Consider the following 24,624-nt stretch of genomic DNA (forward strand, 5'->3'; position numbering starts at 1 on the left):
CCTGCTTGTCATAATCCTCTTAGCTTCTCCTCAGCTCACCAATTTTACTTGCTTATATTTGTTATAATATTTGCTACTACCTGTCAAATAGGTATACTTGGGTGGGGTGGCTCAGCAAGTCAGGCCTCTGTGTCTGTGATCAGAAGGTTACTAGTTCAAAACCCATCATCTGTTCGGCCCACAGAAATGCTCTTGGGTTGCTAAATGAATGGCTGACCCCATGCTCAGATCCAAGATTTACTCTCCCCCGTATGTACAAGAGACAGATGACATACAGTATGTGAAAAGAAGCATTTCAGTATATCTCTTCCTGTGTGAGGCACAAATAAAGCATAACATTATACTATATACTCAATTTTCCCTAAAGTGCTGGATAAGCCAATCAAGGACTGTAAAATACTTTGCATTCATCTTACATAAGAGGGATAGTTACATTTCATGAAGCTACAAGTGGTGCATAGGTGACAGATAAGCCGGAAAAGGGTAATTGTCTTTAAAAATCACTATCCATATAGCTGAAGTACCTGCCTCTCTGAGTTTTTTTATTGTATTTTATTTTTTAAGAACCTTGGGCATAATGTTATCTTCACTTACTAAAGTCAGGAGAATTTTCAGAATATCTGGTTCCAACAATCAAATTTCTCTTTTTCAATATGAGAAAAGTTGATGTGGAACCCCATGTTGATGAGCGTTTCAAAATATTACCGTAAGACACAACCAGATGTCAGCTACAGGGTGACACTGTCACAGTATGCTGCTGGTTTCTGGGGGGAAAAAATCTGTGGCATCTCACAACGCATTCAGTTACATTAAGTGTGGTTTGCATATTAAAATGAAGGCCAGCTGACTGTGCTGGAGAAAAAGTTCCAGTCCTTCAGAGTTTCAGTCAGCTGGGTCATTTAAACAGATGTGCGGTTAAATATGGACATTCGCAGAAGTTCATGTGCCGCGTCGTAGTCTGGACTTTAAGAAACACACTGACAACACAGAGCTGCGAACCATAAACCTCCTCCTGACAAGATCTATACGTGAAACTCTACAGGACTCAGGTCATACACAGAAATCACTTAAGTCAACTCATGACGATATGGTTGTATGTGTAGACAGAGCTTTATGAATTCATAAGAGTGTGGGGCACAGATAGTCCACCAGTGAGATCTGTGAAATACGGGACAAATATGGTCATTCATTCTGAGGCAAAAGCTTTTGGCTATCTAGTCGAATCATATCACGCGTAATAGTTTTGTGTTTAACCAGAAAATGTGCTCATGAAGGATTTTGCTTTAGTCTGTAGCAGCCAATTGACCAGCCACTGCCCTTACACCCTTGGCCTGACAAGTGGATGGACAGCATTTTATGAGTTACGCTAGATGGCTAGTTTGCGAACAAATAGTTGTTTTGCGAGTGCTAAGTGAAGATACCCGCATGCTAAACATTTTGTGAACTGTAACAATTCTCATCTGCCATTTTAAATATATACTTAAGGAAATAATTGATTGCAATATTGCCTGCAACAATTCAATGCCAGCAACCTTGTGCCTTTATTGCATATCTTAGATAAGCTTTGATATGTCAGACCTTATGTAAGACTGCTTAGATAAGCTGCCTGAGTCGTCCAATAGAATTAGAACATGCATGCATACAGGTGAGATTTAAATTTACGGATAAACTAAAATGACACTGATACATCTGAAGTACATAATCCAGATATGAAACCCTTTCTTTTAAACTGGCATGCTTTTACATACAGTACGTGCAGTGTGGACCGCAGCCTTGTACAGTAAGCAGTGTTTTCTGACCCGATCCTCAGGTCTCTACAGCCAGTCCATGTTTTTGCTCCCTCCCAGACAGTCCATGTTTTTGCTCCCTCCCAGACAATCCATGTTTTTGCTCCCTCCCAGACAGTCCATGTTTTTGCTCCCTCCCAGACAGTCCATGTTTTTGCTCCATCCCAGACAGTCCATGTTTTTGCTCCATCCAAGACAGTCCATGTTTTTGCTCCATCCCAGACAGTCCATGTTTTTGCTCCCTCCCAGACAGTCCATGTTTTTGCTCCATCCAAGACAGTCCATGTTTTTGCTCCCTCCCAGACAGTCCATGTTTTTGCTCCCTCCCAGACAGTCCATGTTTTTGCTCCCTCCCAGACAGTTCATGTTTTTTCTCCCACCCAGACAGTCCACAAAACAAAACGTAACCAGTCTGTAGGTCCCCGAGGAGCAGATTGGGAAACACTGTTGTAAAGGGTAAGCAGTAATGGAAGATGAAGGGAAAAATGGAAACATTAAATGAGCTTCTTATGATCGTTCTCACTGTGTACTTAGCCATGTTGGTCTTCAGCGAACCAGAGGCACTCGCAGACAGATAACTCCTTCTTCTCCTAAGTCCCAGTTATCTACTGATATGTTGCATCCTGCGCTGTGTTATATACCATTAAATACTGCACTATGCGTGTCCCTATACTTCACCACGTTGTACTCTAAGTGCCGTATTGCATCGTCCTTTTGGTTAAATGTAGCACCGTGGCCCCATGTAAAAAGCCTTTTGTTTTATGAGGCGTTTGTGAAACAGCAATAAAACTGAATTGGAAGAATAGAATTCAAACTACCAAGACCGAGATACTAAAGGTCTGACCTTAGATAGGCAGCCATTTGTTTTTTATAACATGAAAGTACGTCATTGCTCTGTAGTTTTGCAGGCCACTTAGATACCGAGATATAAAAGAAGATGCAATTACTTCATATGAGTTAGATCACTGATATTAATTCCTGCACTGGTTCACTATACCAATTACTCGGTGACTAATGAAATGAAACAGGGATCTTTTTTTCACTCCTGGCACTTGTCTCAATTTGGTTCCACTCTCTGATCATAATCATTTATAGGGATTAAAGTCAGTCTCATTTCAATTGATTTGTATACCTGCATTGTCAATATCTCTTCATCACTTAATCTTTTTTTCATCAGCATATCTGTGGCAAACCAGAAAACAGCGTGTTATCTAACCCTGGGAATTATTGGGCATTAGCACTGATGGATGGCTTCCTTGCAGGCATCATTAGTTTGGATTCATCCCACTTGGTATTTTCAGCACCTGCGACCACTGTCTGCTAGGCACAAGAATTATTACCATTGTATCTTCTCTGGTGTATAAATTAATCATGGATATCATGAGCAACTAATTATAATTTCTGGACTATGACCAAGAAACACAATTCCCAGAGGAACATATAAGACGTATACATCAATAAAAGGGGGTTGTGAGACCTGAAGAAAACAATACTCCCTGCCTCCGGCACACAGGTTGTCCGCGTGTGTTTGAAATGCAAAGACGGAGCTGCGTCACTTGCAAGATTGGCTTTCTGCTTACCAAGGGTCACACCGGTGTCACTATTCCTGTGAGTAGGAGGATCTCAAACATAACAGCAGCCCAGAGTGCATATCAATGAGCAGTGACCATTTTTCTGAGCTGAAGCGTTAATGACTCACAGGTCTGGGGCTTGTTAGAGAACTTCCAAAGATTCGCATCACATCTGATCCCCCGATTATCTATTAAAGACATTCAGACTTTCTTTTTAGCCTTGCAAGCTGGTGCATCAACAAGGTCATCTTTATATATACGATAAATATGTATACATAATTAGTATCCAAAGGGAACAGCTAGTCAAGATTGAAATATGGTTATACTAAAAGTCTGAAATGCATTCAAGCATAAAATGGCCTGGAAAACTGACAGAACTTGTACTTGTTAATTTGTCTGGACAAGTTTACAGCAACATTGTAATTTTCCTCTAAAAGTCTTTTCCATTTGCTTTTCCCATCAGTTTCAGTGTGACTTTATGAATCTCTATATAGTTAAATAAAAGCACCTAAGTTACCTCATGTAAATAAATAGCTCAACGACTGCGTGCCGTGCCTCATGTAAAGGACAGACTTGGGGATTCAGTTTCGTAGAACTTCAATTATTTTTAATGTAATTCCTGACCAAGTTCAGAGCATCAATATGAACTACAGATGCTGGGCTTCAACTTAAATCAATGAAAAAAGTCGGTGATTCAACTGTGTTGATGCTCAAGGCCGTGTCTCCAGGAATTTCAATGCCTCTTTTCACAGCAGGGAAAAAACGGTTCCCTTATCTGAAGTGTACCATTTGTGTCACTGTTGTGATATAATCTTAGCTCAATAATATTATGTCATTTTATGAAATAAGTATTTCCCACTTTCTCTGAATGTGTCTGTGGACGGGGAAGCAGTGACCGGGCACAGTCCATACAGGAGGGTAGGTCAGCCCTGTTCTGGGTGGCTATTTATATGAAGATATCTTTTCCCCAGAAATAATTCTGAAATAAAACTGTTTAACATCACAAAAAACAGTGCATTTCTTCTGTATGCTTTGTTAACTTTCCAGTGTGCCTAGTACTCCATCTCTCGGTCCCTTGTTCACTTCACAAAAGCAGTTACATCAATAAGAAAGCTCAGGTCCTTCTTATCTCCTACCTGGGTCGTGTGGTTTTCATCCCACGCCAACTGGCTTCACACACTCTGCTGTTTCAAGTAGCTTTGCATTGCGTCACATAGCCAGCGGACTGTTGCATTGCTGTTGCAACTACATAATGACTTCACACCAATAAAACTTACAAAGATTCCTAATCAGTCAAACTTCACTCTCCCTTTGCTGGAGCAGAGCAGTGAATCTGTGCCACTGAAATGATTGAGATTAAAATGATTAAGATTATTGGTAACACTTCCTATGAATGCCATATCTACAAGAATCAATGAACACATTCATAACGCATTATAATGCATTCATAAAGCATTATTAAGATGCTGTAATGTTTTATTAATTCTAGATTATTATAATAATATGTTATAGATGGTTTTAAGTGTTACATAATTATTCAGTGTTCATTTGTTTTGAAAAGTATTAATTGTATGAGTTTTTTTTTGTCTGAAAACAACAGTTTTACTGATTTGTTGCCTTAAGAACACGGCTGTAGTACAACAGAAAGGGTCCCTGCTATTGACTTGCTCTGTTACACTTGATTGTGAATTATAGCAATGTTATGCCTGGAGTGACAGACAAAGGCAGCAGGTCAAAAAATGGAAATGAAATCAATAGGGGCGCCTGGGGAACAGAGCCTGGGAAGGTCAGCGTCCTCAGGTCTTCCTGGAATTAATAATTGAGCATCATGATCAGAATCATTCTCACATGACATCTTTCCATCCTGAGCATGATCTGCTTGTATTTGTCTTTGGGTCAGTGGTTTTTACTTACATAACTTTCATTACGATTGGCCTTTTGAGGAAACTTCAACTGATGTTAAAGCAGAATTTTTGTATGGGCTGCCCAAAGGTCTATATGTTCATAGTTAAAATTGCATTGTTGGTCAGTATTATTTTATCTTATAATTTTATCACACAGACAACCCCCCCCCCCCCTTGGGCCAGCATAATGGTGCAGTGATTATCACTGTTGCCTCACACCTCTGGGACCAGGGTTTGATTATTTGCCATAGTTTCTCATGTGTGGAGTTTGCATGCTCTCCCGTGTTATTGTGGCATTTCCTCCAGGTATTATGGTTCCCCCCACAGTCCAAAAACATTGTGAGGTGGATTGCAGTTACCAAGTTGGTAGTATGTTGGTAGTAGGTGTGAGTGTGCCCTGTGATGGGTTGGTGCCCCATCCTGAGTTGTTCCCTGCCTTGTGCCCTGTGATGGGTTGGTGCCCCATCCTGGGTTGTTCCCTGCCTTGTGCCCTGTGATGGGTTGGTGCCCCATCCTGGGTTGTTCCCTGCCTTGTGCCCTGTGATTGGTTGGTGCCCCATCCTGGGTTGTTCCCTGCCTTGTGCCCTGTGATGGGTTGGTGCCCCATCCTGGGTTGTTCCCTGCCTTGTGCCCTGTGATGGGTTGGTGCCCCATCCTGGGTTGTTCCCTGTCTTGTGCCCTGTGATGGGTTGGTGCCCCATCCTGGGTTGTTCCCTACCTTGTGTCTGTAGCCTCTGGGATAGTCTCTTGGCCGCCCTCATCCTTGGATAGAACAAGTGCTTACAGAAAATTGATGGACAACGCCCTCCGCAACTCCCAAACAGAGCATTAGGCTTGCTTATTAGTTGATTGTTTAGTTTAGTTGTCGTTCTTTCTGTACTAAAACTAATACTGTAAAATAATAAATAGCACCTCTCTAAGAAGTCAAGCTTGTGAGCTGGGATGCCACATCTTCACAGAGGGAGGGTCCGGAAGATGGTCAATCACACAGGTTACAGGACCGCTGATTTCCTGTGTGGATTCAGATGCTTACTTCTCAATACAGATGACTCTGTCAGGACATGGTCACGGAGAGCCGAGGTCCTGCTGGAAATTACCTTCATGACAAAGAGTCACCCAGACATTTAATGGTTAATCAACACTCACAACGACACTCATAAGGAAAGGAAATCGTTGACTGTACCTTCCCTCTAGTATAAATATTCAGTTGTCCTTTTCGTACACACATACTCATCGTATCCCAAACAGCAGTATAAATACCACTTTAATGAATTAAAGTGTTCTGAAAAGAATTTGAAAGTGCTTATTCACCACTTTCAGAGTTATTGTATCTTCACTGATTGGTATAGCCTGGAAACAACAGCGTAATAAGAGCATAGATAGGTGAGGGGGAAAAAACAATGGCTGCCATGTAAAGAGAATGTATACAGGAGGCAAATATTGGAATGTACACATTGGGGGGCTCTGGGCTGCTGTGCTTTCCCACATAGTTCAGAGTGGATTTCATGTCTGGCTGATCTACTGTGAAGGAACAGATAGATTTACTCCCCCAGCCCTCCTAAACAAAGGGCAGCTTAATTTCACATGTTTCACTTCACAGTCATCTTTGTTGCCCTTTTAAACTGCTTCATATACCTCACATTGGTCTTTTCAGCCAATAAATGGCTAGATAAAATGAGTGAGAGTATGCCACTTATTCTTTTTTTTCCAACATTGCCCACGGCAGAGAGCTGCACTTGTCTCGTGCCGCTGTAAGCTGGTGAGTTTCCTGCTCACTGGCTCCTTTGAGATATTGTAGCTGCATTGTGTGTACATTCAGTATCAGCTCTGCCGTGGGACCCCAGCTCCATTTATTTGGATGAATGAATTATTAATGGCCTGCTGATTTTCCAGGGCTCCAGATGCATTAAAAACACACAATCTATGCATATAACAGATGCATTTCCCAGTGCCATTTTTCCCCTACACAGAAAAAAGGCTGGAGTTTTCAGAGGAAGCCTTCTGCACTCTGATGATCGGATGGGAAGAAAATTGTTGACCTTGGAGACTGAGGATGCTGTTGCCATGGGAACTGTTAATCCTCCTGCCACTCATGGAAAGCCTTGCAGGTAAGGTGTCCCACAAGTATCTTTGATATAACACCTGATATGCAGACTTTTTAAGGGATCCATATCACATTTTTTGAATGTAGTCATTTTATTGTTCTCATTTATTTTTTTAAAGTAAATCTTGATTTTTTTTTTTCCTGACAGTAACTTGTTTATATAATGCCACTCGGATTATACTGTCCCTCATCTTTCATTAAGAACTCTTTTTATACTTAAGGAAGTGACTTCCTCAAACTTCAAAAAAGTATTAGGCTGTACTTTCAAATTACCTGATGTGCAGGATCACACACTTGCCACTTATTGTTCTGCATAAATGAGCACTAGCTGTTCTCAGTGGCTGCCCGCCCTGTTATTACAGCTCTCTGAAGTTCACCGTATGCAGTTATTGTTGGGACTGGGTCACAAAGGAGCTGATTCAGTTCTTTGGTCATTTTTGAGGCTGGGCTTTTGTGCTGTTTAGCGATTGTCCTCCTTTGTTTGCTACATGCCGTTATGATTTTTCAGCCATGCATCTGCAGGATGGTGCTAACATGGTACCCCAGTCCCTACCACTGTCACCAGTGCTGCTTCAAGGCCGTCAAAGAACATCTACCCAGTTACCACATCATGTAAGAAAACAAGGCTTTCTTTTACCTCGGGGGCGATATCACCATGTTTCTTAAATCAATGGGTCTTTAAGTGAAAGGTTTATTAATTCATTACACGTCAGTCAGGCAACTGCCTGTGAGCTGTGGCAGGAAGGCCATTGCCTCAGATGAAAGATCTTCGCCTTCCCTCTCGGTTCTTCTTTCCTTGTCAATTAGCTTGTGATGCAAAAGGTAGCCCTAGCATTTGCTTTGGCAGGGTCAGGGACCTGTGGACGAAAGTTGTCACTGAGATAATTAAAAAAAAAAAAAGAAAATGCAGTAGACATACAAAATGCTTGGAGAGATGAATGTGGAACGTAATGGGCAGGTACGTTAGAAATTATCAAAGGGACATATCATTTCATTACCTGCTTTTTTTCTAAAACCATTAGGTTCCTTTAAATCATTTTTTTATTTGAATAGACCAGAAATTTGGTGTGTTATTTAGTCACTGTGTGCAGTAATAAGTGACTTTTACAAAAATTTTATTGCCTTTCATACATCAAGTGCCTCTGATTTCTTTCCTCCAAGGGCATTGATTTGTGTGTAGACGGTTGGGGTGTGTCCCTGCTAATATTGCAAGAGTACTGTATGTATTTAGGGGGGCAGGGGGCTGATTTGGACCCTACCAATGTCGAAACCAAACCTACAGCCTTGCTCTCTTCCATACATCTTCCAGCTGCTAGGCAACACAGGGCACAAGGGCTGGGGTACATCCTGGATGGGATGCCGGTCCATCACAGGGTACAGGGCTGGGGTACACCCTGGATGGGATGCCGGTCCATCACAGGGTACAGGGCTGGGGTACATCCTGGATGGGATGCCAGTCCATCACAGGGCACAGACAAAGAACTGCACACTCCTGGGCAGTTTGGAGACACTTGTTAACCTAACTGCATGTCTTTGGACTGTAGGGGGAAATCGGAGTGTCCAGAGGACGCCTGTGCATGGGGAGAGAACATGCAATCATGCAAACATGCAAAGAGGAAGCACAGCTCAAACCTCTGCCCTGTCTGAAGGCACCCGTTCATGGGAAGAGAATATGCAATCATGTAAACATGCAAAGAGGGAGCACAGCTCAAACCTCATCCCTGTCTGAGGCACCCATGCATGGGGAGAGAATATGCAATCATGCAAACATGCAAAGAGGGAGCACCGCTGAAACCTCATTCCTGTCTGAGGCACCCATGCATGGGGAGAGAATATGCAATCATGCAAACATGCAAAGAGGGAGCACAGCTGAAACCTCATCCTGTCTGAGGCACCCATGCATGGGGAGAGAATATGCAATCATGCAAACATGCAAAGAGGGAGCACAGCTGAAACCTCTGCCCTGTCTGAGGCACCCATGCATGGGAAGAGAATATGCAAACATGCAAAGACGGAGCACAGCTGAAACCTCATCCCTGTCTGAGGCACCCATGCATGGGGAGAGAATATGCAATCATGCAAACATGCAAAGAGGAAGCACAGCTGAAACCTCTGCCCTGTCTGAGGCACCCATGCATGGGAAGAGAATATGCAAACATGCAAAGACGGAGCACAGCTGAAACCTCATCCCTGTCTGAGGCACCCATGCATGGGGAGAGAATATGCAATCATGCAAACATGCAAAGAGGGAGCACAGCTCAAACCTCTGCCCTGTCTGAGGCACCGGTGCTCCTCAGTTAGCCAGCATGCTGCTCTATTGTTTACTTTCTTGTTGCAGTTCCAGCAATATAAAATAAATGTGTATTTATAAGTTATATCTATTTTACCACAGTACTGGAAAAGCATTGTAAAATTGATGGATTTATGTCAACAGATTTATAAAGATTCCATGTAAGATGTCATTTAAAACAGCAAATTACTTGGAAAAATGCCAAGTGCTTGGTTGAAGACATTGCCCCACAGGAATCCTATCCAGGGAGTTGGAGTTTGATAGCCTTTTGACCTGCACTGTTTGGGATAGGAATCAGTCTCACCGTGATGATGGATGGATGGATGGATGGATGGATGGATGGATGGATGGATGATTATTCCTTTTTTGCATTGTTTGTATATTGTTACAAATTTAACTCTAATACTGCATTTTAAAAATTATTTTACTGCATGGATCTCGCTTTACTCAAGAACCAAGTGACATTATTTTTCCATTGAACTGTGATGACAGTGTGGTCTTCATTAACTGTAAAGCCAAGGGCAACCCAATGCCAGGTTATAGGTGAGTAATTTTGCCATTCTAGTCAAATTGCTTAAAGATTTACCACAGTTGAAAACGTGTGACGTAACACAGACATTTTATTGCTGATAAATGGCTAGTGCTTATCAGACATACTTCAGAAAGTAATGAATCTGTTTGAAATTTTTGTATTGTATGAAAAAATGGACTGAAATTGCTTCACAGGTGGAAATTTAATGGAGAAGACATTGCGATAGGCGGTGATTCAGAGTGCAGGCTGACAGAAGGAAACCTGCTGATTAACAGCCCAGAAGCGACGCAACATGGAGGAATATATCAGTGTATCGCCAGTAATCCCCTAGGCACCACTGGCAGGAAGGCCAAAGTGCAGTTTGCATGTAAGAGAGCTTCTTCTAATTGTGTCACAAGGTTGACTTCCTGCCAGTGATAGACCATTTTAAGAAGTGCGGCAGGCCTGATTTCTGTTGCTTTTTGAGTTTAAACGCTTTCACTACAGGTGCATTCCGATTTAAAAAATGCTAATGTTACTTTTAAATAGAATCTTGAAAATGAGTAACCAGCCTCTTTCCATCAGTTTCATTCATCCCTTCCTGTAAAAGACAGAAAAGCAAACGCTTACATGCAGTTAATTGGCAGTAAGCATCAATGTGATATTCGTCGTTAAGTCAACTTGCATCATGCACAATTGGTTGCTGATGTTAAATCAAATTGTTCTTTAATAAACATTTAATATGAGTGAGAATAATTCATTTTTTTCAAAAGGTAATTTGTAGATTCTCCAACTAGACATAAAAATTTCCAAAAATGTATATTTGCCCATTAGTCTGAAATAATCCATGAAAGGCCTGTAATTTGGTAGCATGCAGGTGCTGTACTTGACACTATTGCCTCACGCCTCTGCCAAGGTTCCATGTGTGTGGAGTTTGCACGTTCTCTCCGTGTCATTCTGGGGTTTCCTTTGGGTCCTCCAGGTTTCCAGTTACCAACTCCACAGAGTGAGTGTGCCCTGTGGTGGGTTGGCACCCCATCCTGGGTTGTTCCCTGCCTTGTGCCCGTAGCCTCCAGGATAGGCTCCAAACCCCCTGCGACTCTGAATAAGACAAGTGGTTACAGAAAATGGATGGATGGATGGATGGATAGATGGATGGATGGATAGATGGATGGATGGATGATTGCCACATGCTGTTTCAAAGAAGCAACACTGGGCACTGTTTAATGGTTAGACCACTGCATAATCATTAGCGTAAAAACCATCAGAAAAGCCAGAGTGACTGAAACAGGCTAGCTGACTTGGAAGTATTTATATGTACAAAGATATATGTATTTACTGAGGATAACTTGGCCATAATTAAAATAAGTCTAACTGGCAATCAGGTTACAAGGGAACTGTGAACAGAAACTAAAATCTGGCTGTTTTTAATTATAGCAATGCCACTTTAGGCATAATAGCTATTTTATTGTGTTTGTTTATTTTTTTTATCTGTATTACTTACATATGCAGGTATGCAATACCATGTCACACCACAAAAAATGCATGCCCTGGGTATCGCATGTGATGCACAAAGTTCTATGCATAATAAAAAAAAACAAAACATGCAAATAAACTAAAGAGTCTGAAGTAAAGTTCATTGCACAGTTTATGCTCCAATTCAAATGGAGGCCTGCAAAGACATTTACTGATTAAGTGGCTCACATTTAAGGTTTTGTCTGATAAAATTCAGCTGTTTTTAAAAATGAAGTAATTAGGTCACTCTGGATGAAAATGTAATAGCTTGTTCCACCACCTTATACTAATATTAAAAGAGGTGGATTAATAGATTATTGAAATCAGTTTGAAGGCTAAGGGCACATTAGCCATTAGCTATGGCACAGTGACTGTTTTTGGCAGAAATCCAGTTCTCACCTTTTCTTTTTTCCCCACTTTACAGGCTTTTAACACACTTTCCAATGCTGTCTAATGGACACATGTTTTAAAAAATGAAAGACTGAATGTGAATTATCTTAGGAAGCAAGGCACAATTGTGCTGTGGCCCCTGCATGTTTTATGAGAAATGTAAGTTAGGATTTTATTCTCAAGATAAGCTTTTCCTTTCAAAGAGCACTATATTACACATTTTGAGGGTTTTTAGTCACGAAGTGTAGTTTCTGTCCTAGGATTTTTTCATCTATTATTTCATAAAAGCCTAACACGATGGGGTGAGATGGAAGGCCTGATGTATTTTGTACTTTATGTATTTTCTGCCAGAAACACTTACTGTATGAGTATGCTGTGAGTGACTGTAAGATGATGTAATAGTCACTCAAACAATGGCAGGGCCGCATGCCTGGATTATTTGAAGACGTGTTTTTGTTCTCACAGATATGCAGAACTTTAGCAGCAAGCCGGGAGCGTGGTAAATGTGCAAGAGGGTCAGGCTGTGGTGCTGCTCCGTGCTCCTCTGCATCACTCTGGAGGTACGCCCTTTCTGGCATAGTCTCAATCCTCGGAGTTACACTCGTCTCTCGTGGCAACTTCCGCTCAACTACTAATAAATACTGTATGTAGGTCATGTGAACAATGCAACAGCGAATGACCTTGTTCAGTGAAAATGTCACTGGGAGTCAAAGGGCTCAAAGACTTTAGCAGTCATAGCGTGTAAGTGCTAATGTATCCCGTTAGTACGCATTCCCTAACCACCCTCGAACCAAACAAGTCCTCGTCTGTTTCCTGCCGATTTTTTCCCCTGATAATGTTAGTGAGGATGTTCTACACAAGTGAAGTTCCTTCTCCTTGAGTCATTTTTAGTGTAGCAAGATGGAGTGTGTGGGGAGAGTGCAGGTTTTTTAAAAAAACGTTTTAAGAGTAGCAGGTAATACAGGCATCAGAGCCATTCGGGCAGTGTTGTACTGCGTCTACAATGGTGCATTTCTCCCATGCAGAGCTGCACGGGCGCTCAGGTGTGCGCTGCTGATTAGCGCACCCTCCCTGCCGTCTGCCTCCGTCAGTGGCAGGAAGCACAACTTCACGCTCTGCTTTTTCTTAGCTATTTACCTCCATTACGTCTCATTCTCAAAGACTCTTATATGTTACTTTTGTCGTTATGAGATCCTTCGTAAAACTTGATGACTTTCCGCCGTTTTCAACATTTCTGTCACCGCACTCTGAGAGCTTTAATTGTTTTAATTCACTCTGTCCCACAAGGAGGCAAAAGCGACTAACTGCCCAGGCAACAGAAAAGAGGCTCTAGGATATAATATTTTTCTCACTATGATGCCTTTTTTTCCCTCTTCCTCACTCTAATAAAAGTTTCTTCATTTGGACCTGATGTCCCCAGACCCTGACATGCTCTGTTTTGTTAAATGGAGCTCTGGTTTCATAACGGTCTACAAATCAGGTGGAACTCACTTCCAGGCTTGGGCATTCCAGAGGGAATGCAAATCGACAGCACCCAGAAGCACCAGCAGTTAATGAGTTCCAGTGACTGTGTAAACAGACAGCCACCACAGCTTGCCTCACACTTTTGTTTGGCCCTTGGGTCTTGTTTGCTTCACTACACTTTTGTCTGGTTTGTCTGGTTGTTTGACTTGGGTGAATATTCGGGCTGGTTTTTCTCATCTGGTTTCTTGGTTATCCTGTCCCTTGACTGGGTGAGTCTGTTCCATTGTCTTGTGTTTGACCCTACTCACCTGCATTCTGTGCACTTCTTCTCATGCTGGGAAACCCTTTCCTGCCAAATCCCATCAACACTAAGCACCTGGTCATCCTCCATGTGGGGCTAAGGAACCTGGGTTCCCCGACCGGTGGTGACCTGGTTCAGGAGACCTGGTACTTTGCTGACTGTTTCTTTGGACTCCATTCCTTGTTTTGTAGTCAGTAAAGCTCTTGGCTTTGTTGGCTGGTCTTGCCTGTTGATGTAGAAGCTTTGGTGAAAGTGCTTATAGAAAAAGTGTCCCATGTAGTATCTGAGTTAGTATCCTTGTACAGAATTACATTTAAATGATTGTATTGACAGTAATTTCGTAAACAGAGCACATTATAAATTAGCCATTATCTTATTGTCATCAAGGCAAAGCTTCCGCAATGAAAATGGTTTCCACAATTAATATGGCTGCATTTTGGCAAAAAAATAGCAGGGAACAGCTTGACCAAGAAAAATGCTTACAGTATATAAAAAAAAATAAATAAAACCAGGGCAGTTTTCCCCCCAGCAATGACCAATTGTTCTCCAGACACAGTCTTTCCTGGAGCATATGTGTTTGCTTCAGAAATTCCACCATTTAGCTAATGTGAAGCTCTCATGATGTGGACCTTGTGTTGGGACATTTTCTCGTCAAATGCACTGCTCACCAGGACAGCGGATTTTCAGAGATGAGCCAGAGGAAGAGTCTCCAGAGAGCACCGATAGGGTGCTAGCCCAATCTTAAAGTCTTCTAAAGTCTTCTCAGCTGGAGGGGGAAATTCTATATTGATTCTCATCCTTTGCATCATTGTCACACCCAGAGAGAGCACCAGCTGCTGACCAGAAGGAAATGGTTCAGTATTTCGGTAAGTGAGAGGGTTTTACAGCTGAGTGTGTTATTTCATCCTTGAATTTTGGTTTGTTTTTAGAGATTTAAATTAAATCAAAATTTCTTCAGCAACACCTTCGAAGCTTTGTGTCCCAGAAGACAGGAATTTTGTACATCGCAAAGGTGGATGCTTCAGGGGTAGGAATCTATACCTGTGTAGTGAGACACCTGATGACGAACAGTACAGGGTTCAGCTCCCCCATGCCAGTGCTCCTGAGCAGTGATGGTGAGCTGCTAATTGTACTTATTGTTCTAGTATCAGTGGCACAATGCTGTGGTACACTGAATGTGAGCAATGGATGAACTACTGTCTCAGCTGATTAAAACATTTGTTTTTTTTTTTTTTCTCATATGCAGTTGTAATGCATTCCTTATTCCAGGTAGTGCTGACTTGTGCTCTGTACTCTTGTCAGTGGGGTTAATGCCTACAGTATGTCTGAATTTTCCTCCCACAGTCACAAAACGCACAAACATGCTGGGTTTAGCACTTGTATTGACCTTAATTTCCTGCATGAATGGACAAGTTCAATTGCTGATCATAGCACAGTTAGGTGTGTAGATATCATCTATTCCTTATATCTTCCTAACTCTACAATGGATGGGAAATCAGAAAGTAGATGGGAAACCTCTTCTTGTCCTTCATTTCATCTTCCACACGGGGCCACAGGTTGCAGTGAAGTTAGTCTGAGAAGCTGAACTTTATAACGCTAACGGTTAACATCTTTAAAATCTTTTCTTTCTGCATCCCTGCAGCTCTGAAGCCTACTCCGCAAAAGGGATCGTCTGTGAAATTGGAATGTTTTGCATGGGAAAAGTAGGTCTCAAGTTATATCAGCATCCTGGCAGGGTGTCCAGAGAAATGCCTGTCATCCTCCAACGGGCACTTAACCCTCAATAGCCACACTCTATATGGATCAAGCTGGAGAAGATATTTTGAATGTTTTTCCAGTGTCCACTCGCCATATCTTTCCCTTGAACGACAGGCGTTTTGTTTCATTTGGAAAAGCAGGTGACTTACCTGTCCTTTCTGCTTGATCTACTGTACTGTAGCCCAGTACCTGCTTTGACATGGAGAAGAACAGACAGAAATCCTTTTCCTGAAAGATCAAAATCAACAGCCACAACAACACCCTTGAAATCCCATACTTCCAACCAGAAGATGCTGGCTCCTTTGAATGCATGACAGAGAATACCAGGGCATGAAGTGCTGGAAAATGACAGCTAACTGTCTATGATATCAACATTCACTGACATTTTTGCCAGATTAGAAGTTTAAAATGATGTGCTGTTTTTAAAAGTGTGAAAAAGAAATATTTGCTTTCAGGCTTAGAAAATATTTTATTATGTATAAGAATTCTTGTCTCTGTTGTGAAGTGCATTTGGGTTTCCCTGACTCTTATCAGTTAGATCAAAGAGTGACATCTAATCGAATGTCAGATAATTAAGCATACCTCATAACTCATCCAGAGTGGCTTTATCTCGATTCGTCCAAAGTTCAGCAAAGTAAGTCTGATTAGAATGGCTGTTTCACAAATCATAGAATGGGATTTGATAATGATTTTGTTCATTTTATTAAAGAGTGCCATGAAACCTATAAGATGTCAATTTAATTTGTTGTGTTTTACCGTTCTGCTTTACGATTTCCAAGCTGTTGCTTGTCTGTATGAATTCTGCTAGCCGCTACTGTGCATGGAGAAAAGAAATAAACAGGCTATCAATTACACCCTTAGGTGGTACGAAAAGTACATGCAAATGTATACAGTATACTGATTTCGTTCAAGGAGTAGCTGTGCACGTATTCCTTACAATGTGCTTTGTAACAGTTTTCAGACTTCCCCTAATATGCTGAATTCATGTGAAACCCGAGCTTAGTGTATTCCCTTACAGATGTTGAACAGCTGCAATGGATTCAGACGTTGAAAGACACCCATGTGGCCTTTGAAGCAGACCTTTCCTGGGAACGTGGAGCCAGTGGGAAGCCTAAGCCACTGTACAGATGGCTGAAGAATGGCCAGTGGCAAAGTATAGTGTGTATATACAGTATAGTGTATATGCGTCATATTTGTATTCTCCACACCAACAATACATATGGAATTTGGACCTTTCTAGCTAGCATGGTCACTCAAAAAGTAGTTGGAAATTTTTTTCCAGACTTTGAAAACAGACTTTATGGGAAGAAGACCTGATACTGATAAAATTTTGAGAAAATTCATAACAAAATTGCAGCAGCACCACGTCGTGATAGCAAAGAGAAGGGGGGTATCAGGCACTCAGTCTGCTTAGTGTGAAGCTCAAAAAGTATCTAACCCATTATATTGACACGTTGTGTTGGTGAAGACAATGGTGTGGATTTAGGTATGGATGGTAAAAACATGCCCCTACCAGTACTGTGGGAGTACTATGTGTTTAGGGGGGTGGGGCTTTGGTGCTGATTTGGTCCCCCCTTAAAAGCAATCTTCTACTCTTCTGGAACTGATCGAATTTTTAAACAAATTGCGCCAAAACTGAAGCAACACCATCAGTGACAGCAAAGGGAATGGAGACTGCAGAAGACATTTGGCATTTTGAGCTTCCATCCATCCATCCATTTTCCAAACCGCTTATCCTACTGGGTCGCGGGGGGTCCGGAGCCTATCCCGGAAGCAAGAGGCACGAGGCAGGGAACAACCCAGGATGGGGGGCCAGCCCATCGCAGGGCACACTCACACACCATTCACTCACACATGCACTCCTACGGGCAATTTAGCAAGTCCAATTAGCCTCAGCATGTCTTTGGACTGTGGGGGGAAACCGGAGTACCCGGAGGAAACCCCACGACGACATGGGGAGAACATGCAAACTCCGTACACATGTGAGCCAGGCGGAGACTCGAACCTGGGTCCCAGAGGTGTGAAGCAATAGTGCTAACCACTGCACCACCGTGCCGCCCCTCATTATGAAATTGATAATTCAAAAAGTATATGATGGGTCTTACTGCATTATCACTTCACATAAACATTATATGGATGAAGATCTACACTTGGTTTTACATCGCGAAAAATTGCACCAAAACTGAAGGAGCAGCGCTGGGAAAGTAGGGAAAGGGAGGCTGCAGAAGATTCTTGATATTGTGAAGATAGTAACTCTAAAAGTATTTGATGGACCTTTTTCACACTTCCCTTGAACATTGTGCAGGTGATGAATTGGGGGCTGTTTCACTTTGAGACAAATCATACCAAAGTGAAAGCAGTGTCAGTGCACTGTCAGGGTACCGCTCTCGTGCAGTTTTGTAATCCAAGGTAATGTACCTCCAATGGTACAAAAATGTCTTGCCAATTGTACCTACAGCTAGGATACAATTTCCGGATCCTTAAGTGCCCCACTGGTAAGTAATTGTACAATCAAAGATATAAATTGGTCCTTTTTTCTGTGTGAAGGTACATGTGATTACATCGAGACAAGTCACACAAAGCTTTTAATAAAGATTTTTTTGAATAGTGTGCAGGAGGGCTCTAAATTGTAGATGGTTCTATGGGAGGTGTTGGGGTTTGAAGGGGTAACTGGACTGTCCAGGGAATGCGCTGCTGTCATTCCCACAGCATTTAGCTTTCTTCAGTATGATAAATGGATGTGCAAATGCAGGATCTTCCAGCAAACTTCCAGAGTGTGAACTGTTTTCATTTTTCCGTATGCAACAGTCATCTCTTAATATTCCCGCTGCAAATTTCTCTTTTATTTTAGTGGTTGTATTGCCAGTGAAACATGCCAGTGAACATTGACATGTTTGTCAGTGTTCTCAGTGATTGTTTGACTAGTTTTGTAACTGACTGATTACCTGAGACTGTCACAAATTGAGGCTTTTATTGATGATGGATGATATAAATACAACAGTACAAGTAATGAAAAAAACTGGAAAAGTGTTTTGATATGAGTATTAAATGATCAGCTCTGGAATTTTATCATACTTATATATGCATTCATATGAATGACAGTTTATATATGGACTGAATCATTTGTGCATATTTTTCACTAGGACAGAATCCAAGTAGATGGTGGTAAATTATCCATTTATAACCTCAACCTGATGGATTCTGGGATGTACCAGTGCTTGGCAGAGAAGGATGATGGAGAAATCTATGCCAGCGCTGAACTCAAGGTTGTTGGTGGGTGAGGATTGTGTAATACAAGATCTGACATTAGAACAAACATCACATCACTCAAGCAGCTCGCGAGACACCTATGTGTTGACATGATTAAATAGTTTGACATATTATGCACTTTAGATACGGCTAATCAAAAGCAATCAAGTCGGAACAAGTCAGTCATTTAAGTGTAATGTACTAGCATAATTATAAATCCATTATAGAGTTGACATTTAAATGTAATATTTGTGGCCCTACCTTAGGCATTGGGGGGGGGGGGGGGGGTCCTGAGTATTGTTTTGCCTATGAGCATCTCCTCCAGATTTCTCTATGAGCGCAGTAATGCTGTCTGTGTCAGTCCAGAGAGGGCGGTGGGTAGTCGCCCCCACACCTTTTCAAAAGGCGTCTTTCTCTTGGAAGGAGGATGGAGGATCCCTGCAGGGTGGCCGCAGGTGCAGAACCTTTCTGGTGGTACCACTCCTGAGTGCCCGTAACAGGTCCCACGCGGCCATTGGGAGACCTACTGTATGTGGTAAAAACCACGAGGTGCACGACCGCTAGCTGCAGCACTGACACAGCCACTGAGGACATTCTCTCGCTTGGGAAGGTGATATTGCTGCTCAAGTGCTCACTTCACATATATTTTATACTGCAGGTTCATATTAAATGCGGCTCTCATTAGCACAGCTGTTCGTTTAGGCCTTAGTGCTTCTGGGCAAGGAGCCGTTTCACTCACTGCTATTAGATTTCCAGAATTCCATTTGGCAGCACTCCAGAAGTTCATACCGAGAGTGGAATCCCTATATGTCTCGTGGGTTTATTCTAAACATGTTATCTAGGGGTGAGTAAGGGCTTAACTGCCAGTCTTAATGGTTAAATGTTTTTTTATTGGTTGCTGCCTCATGTATTGTACACCTGGTGAAGTTATTCACTGCAGATGGTATCAGTTGATGGCCACTATAGTTTTCCTGTAGGAGCTGCAGTTTATCCACTTCTTGTACAGTGTTAGTGTTGAAGGTCAGTACTTATTACTCATTAGCAAGTACAGACGCTCCTCTACTTATGAATGAGATATGTTCCGAACGGCCATTTGTAATTTTAAATGTTCGTAAATCATTATTTAACATCTTTTTAAGGGTATATGCTAGTACAAAGAACTAGGATGCTGGGAGTACGCAGGCTACGCTGCTGCGTGACAGGAGTAGCAGCCAGAAGTCGTACTGGGCGGAATTGGCACGCAGAAAACAAATTGATGTTGCAGACAGGAAAGGGCAGCCCAATGAGCACAATTTGGACATACGGTCCTCTTCGTTTGTATGTCTGAAAGTTCGTAAGTTGAAAGTTCGTAAGTAGAGGAGCGTCTGTACTTATTTATTTTTTAAAGAAGTGATTCTTTCCAGAGGAGCCTGGAAAGAAAACTGGGGTGCATCCTGGGGGTGTCTGTCACCAGGCACATGCTGCGGGCAGCTTAGATAGTCAGGGCTGCAGGAGCAAAGTAGAATAGCTGATGGGAACATGCAAGCTCAGCAGGGATGGAGCAGAGGATAGATCCAAAGTTTCAACCCTGGAGGTCCACTGACCTACCCTGCCACCCTCGCTGATATTATCATGTGAAATTTATTTTAAATAAATAAATATTGGTGCTTGGTGCAAATAATACTACGTCCTTTGAATATGTATGCCATCATCTGGTTTCCATTATCCGTGAGTATTATTTATGAACGGTAGTGCCTCAGAGGATTGACCAGATAATTACTGCAATAAAGCAATTGAGAGGCAAAGTTCAACCCTCAAGGAGAAAAGTTTGGTAATGCGAGATTTAGAATTAAATAGCCAGCGTGCTAATTCTGTTCTTTATGGCATTTACGTTACGTCAGAGGAATCAACAGTCACGATATTGTGGTTTTACTCCCGCTGTGGGCTTTCGTAAAATTCACGCTCACACGGTGCCCGGACCCCTGCATGTGCTTGGCCTTGTGAGGAAAACAGAGCTGTCGCTCACATGGACGCAGGAAGCGCATGCTACTGTAACTCCCCAGACAGAGAACGTCAGGACGGCAATCAAACCCACTTCCCCGGATGTGTCAGGCCTTTGCGCTATTAATAACAAAAATAGGAAATGATGATGAAGAACTGGATTCTATTATCAGTTTGTCTCTCTAACATGGACCTTTTTCTCAATTACTGTTGTCTTCCATCTCTACATACCTGCCCACCATTTTGCTGAGCATGCAGTCTGTGTGTCGCCTGCAGGTCCTCACCCAGAACTTACGTCTTTCTGCTTAAGAACCGTAACAGTGCCTACAAGGCTTGATGCTTCCGTGGCCTGCTGGTACTATCCTGACAGTCCATTACCGGGTCTGGACCGTCTGCCTCAACGCGTTGTGCTCATCTGCAGGATGACTTCTTTATTTCTATGAAATAAGTGAAATTATCATAGTTTTATAGCTGTTCCTACCAGATATGAACTATTAGGTCATCTAGAAATGTGCAACACTTAGGAAACTGCTGTATCCTATGTGATAAAGCAGAAAAATAAGAAACCCCTTAGTGTCTCTTGTGTGAATTTTGCTAAATCAATACGCATGGTTAAGTGCCTTTAGCATTTCCATAAATCACACCAGCTGCCCACCCAGGCCCCTAACTTGGAATTGATTGGTTTTGAAAAGGCTCTCATAGAAACAAGTATAAAGGGTGAACGCAGTTTGCAGGGTGGAAAAATAAACATATCAAGAAGAATGTGTGTTTGTGAATTAATAATTCATGTATTTACTATTTGGTATGAGAGCAGTTTGTGCAGGGCGGCCCGGTGGTGCACAGGGGACACATGAGTTCCATGTGTGTGGAGTTTGCATCTTCTCCCCGTGTTGTTGTGGGGGTTTCCTTTGGGTACTCCGGTTTCCCCCCACAGTCCAAAAACATGCTGAGGCTCATTGGAGTTGCCAAATTGCCCATCAGTGCACATTGCGAGTGAGTGGTGTGTGAGTGTGCCCTGCCATGGGTTGGCGCCCCATCTCGGGTTGTTCCCTGCCTTGTGCCCTGCCATGGGTTGGCGCCCCATCCTGGGTTGTTCCTTGCCTTGTGCCCTGCCATGGGTTGGTCGCCCCATCCTGGGTGCTTTAGCAAGCAGAATCATGGTCTGAATGCATTGCTGTGCCAAACATGTTTGCTTTACCATGAGGGGCTCTATAAGCTCTGTATAGGCCCCTCATGTTGATCGATTTCTTTTTATTTTAATTTAATTTATTTATTTAATTTTTAACACATCTGCGATGGGCTGGCCCCCCATCCTGGGTTGTTCCCAGCCTCGTGCCCGTTGCTTCCGGGATAGGCTTCGGACCTCCCGCGACCCAGTAGGATGAGCGGTTTGGAAAATGGATGGATGGATTTTTAACACATGTAAAAACATTGCAGTGGGTGAGCTGGCCGTAGAGGAGGAACATACAGTATTAGGAGGGGGAAAAAAAGAAGGAAAAAGAAGAAAAAGGAGAAAAAAAAGGCAGAAACAAGAAAAAAAGAAGTGGATAGATTCAGAAAGGAATAAACAAAATTAAAGCGTGCAAACAGTAACACAACTATACAAGCATATAAAATCTTAGTGTGTGCTTGAATGGGTGCGTGCAAGTATATGTAGATGTGTGCTTAATTGTGTAGGCGAGATGCAGGCTAGTGCTGTGTGCATGTGTTGCGTGTGTATGTTGTGTGCGTCAAACATCCTGGGTTGCTCCCTGCCTTGTGCCCTGCGATGGGTTGGTGCCCCATCCTGGGTTGTTCCCTGCTTTGTGCCCTGTGACGAGTTGGTTACCCATCCTGGGTTGTTCCCTGCCTTGTCCCCTGTGACGGAATGGTTCCCCATCTTGGGTTGTTCCCTGCCTTGTGCCCTGCGATGGGTTGGTGCCCCATCCTGGGTTGTTCCCTGCCTTGTGCCCTGCGATGGGTTGATTCCCCATCCTGGGTTGTTCCCTGCCTTGTGCCCTGTGACGGGTTGGTTCCCCATCCTGGGTTGTTCCCTGCCTTGTGCCCTGTGATGGGTTGGTGCCCCATCCTGGGTTGTTCTCTGCCTTGTGCCCTGCGATGGGTTGGCGCCCCATCCTGGGTTGTTCCCTGCTTTGTGCCCTGTGACGGGTTGGTTCCACATCCTGGGCTGTTCCCTGCCTTGCTCCTGTAGCCTGCAGGATAGGCTCTGGATCCCCGCGACCCTGACTAGGATAAGCAGTTTCAGAAAATGGAAGCATGGAAGTTTTATACACTATATTTTCAGCAGAAACTTCCTAGAAATAACATTATGACAAAAAATTAAATGAATACTACTATATTACTAGTTTTTTAAACACATACAATATTAGCATATTACACAACCCTGACCAGGATAAATACTTTCCAGATAGATGATGGTGGTGATAGTGACACACCTCTGGAAAGTGGTCCTTTGGTAGATTCCCATGCAGGAATAAAGTTATGTGTATCATCGTAATTGAGTGAAATCTTCTATATTTTCTAATTAAGTGTATTTTTTTCCTAGTATCATCTAAATCTTTGTGTTTTTATTTTTAGCAGACAATTCTGCGACTCAGCCTGCCCTATATCCATATCTTGTTCCATTACCTTTCAGAAATAAGCGTAGGTGGATTGATAGCATCGCACACATGCTGTATGGTGATAAGACTCTAGCTCAAGATTCATTACAGGTTGAATCACCGTACCACAATGCACCTCTCTACCCCTACCTCTCTCGTCTTAGACCCTAATGTACCGCTGTGCATCATATTACAATACACGCATTTAATCTTTTCAGGAGCCGGTATCATGCCATTCCACTGCAAATTCACCCAACATAAAAACATACACAATTGCCGTATGCAAGAATGGTGGGAAATATTCAGATATTTTGCAAATGATTAAAAAGTGATAGATGGGTTCATTATTGTCATTATATCCAGATTTCTAATAATGCATTTGAACCGTGTTAATCTGCATACATTTCCTAAGGAAATAGTCACGTATTGCACATATCATCTCCTCCATAAAGTGCTGCAGGGGGGTGCATCTGTCTCCAAGGTGAGCCCTTATCATCCTCACAGTAGTGCAGCCACTTCTGTTCCTCCACCAATCATGCAGATGGTTATGGAGGACGGCAGCCGCCGAATGACCAGTGTCAGTGAGACCGACTGAGAGCTCTACACCTGCATGGCGCTGAGCCCTTTCAGCGCCTCGAGCAGCTCCAGCATGCTGGTGGTAAAAGGTATTTGTCTGGACCAAAAATCCACTGCTTTTTAAGCAGAAGGTTCAAACCATGGCAGGGTGGGGGGGGGGGATCCTAATAACCCAACCATGAAATTGATAATGAAATATATAGTTGTTTTATGGTCCCGCTAGTGTGACAGAGGCATAACTCATCTCAGGTTTTGTCAGCTGTGAGTTATTGGTCATACAGGAAAGTGGAGAAAATCTCCCGCATCTGTGGAGGAGTTTTCTGTCTCCTCCATTCACACGTCGTCCTGCTTGCGTAACTTAAAAAAAAAATGCAAGCGTTGCACTTTTATAATTTTGTTGTTTTTTAAAAGTGGGCTGGGAGATGTTCTTCATCTTACAAGCTGATTGTATAACTTTAATGTTCCATTTTCGAGGCAATTTGAGTAAGGCGTTACACAATTTATTTGTTTCTTCAGAATGCTAAAGGTGTCCAAAGGCAAAGACGTCTTTAATCCTTTTGTCATTAAAACTTGGAGCGACCTCAAAGAAAAGTGCGGACACTTATTCCACTCCTCACTATCACA

The 24,624-nt window shown here is 42.5% G+C and overlaps 1 pseudogene; it reads left to right on the top strand.

Annotated features, from left to right (window-relative positions):
- Window positions 1-7,306: 7,306 nt before the first annotated feature.
- LOC125747774 (contactin-3-like) overlaps window positions 7,307-24,624 on the top strand; it is a 35,343-nt pseudogene continuing 18,025 nt past the window's right edge.

This window comes from Brienomyrus brachyistius, chromosome 8 (genome assembly GCF_023856365.1).
Source record: "Brienomyrus brachyistius isolate T26 chromosome 8, BBRACH_0.4, whole genome shotgun sequence".
NCBI classification, from domain to species: Eukaryota; Metazoa; Chordata; class Actinopteri; order Osteoglossiformes; family Mormyridae; genus Brienomyrus; species Brienomyrus brachyistius.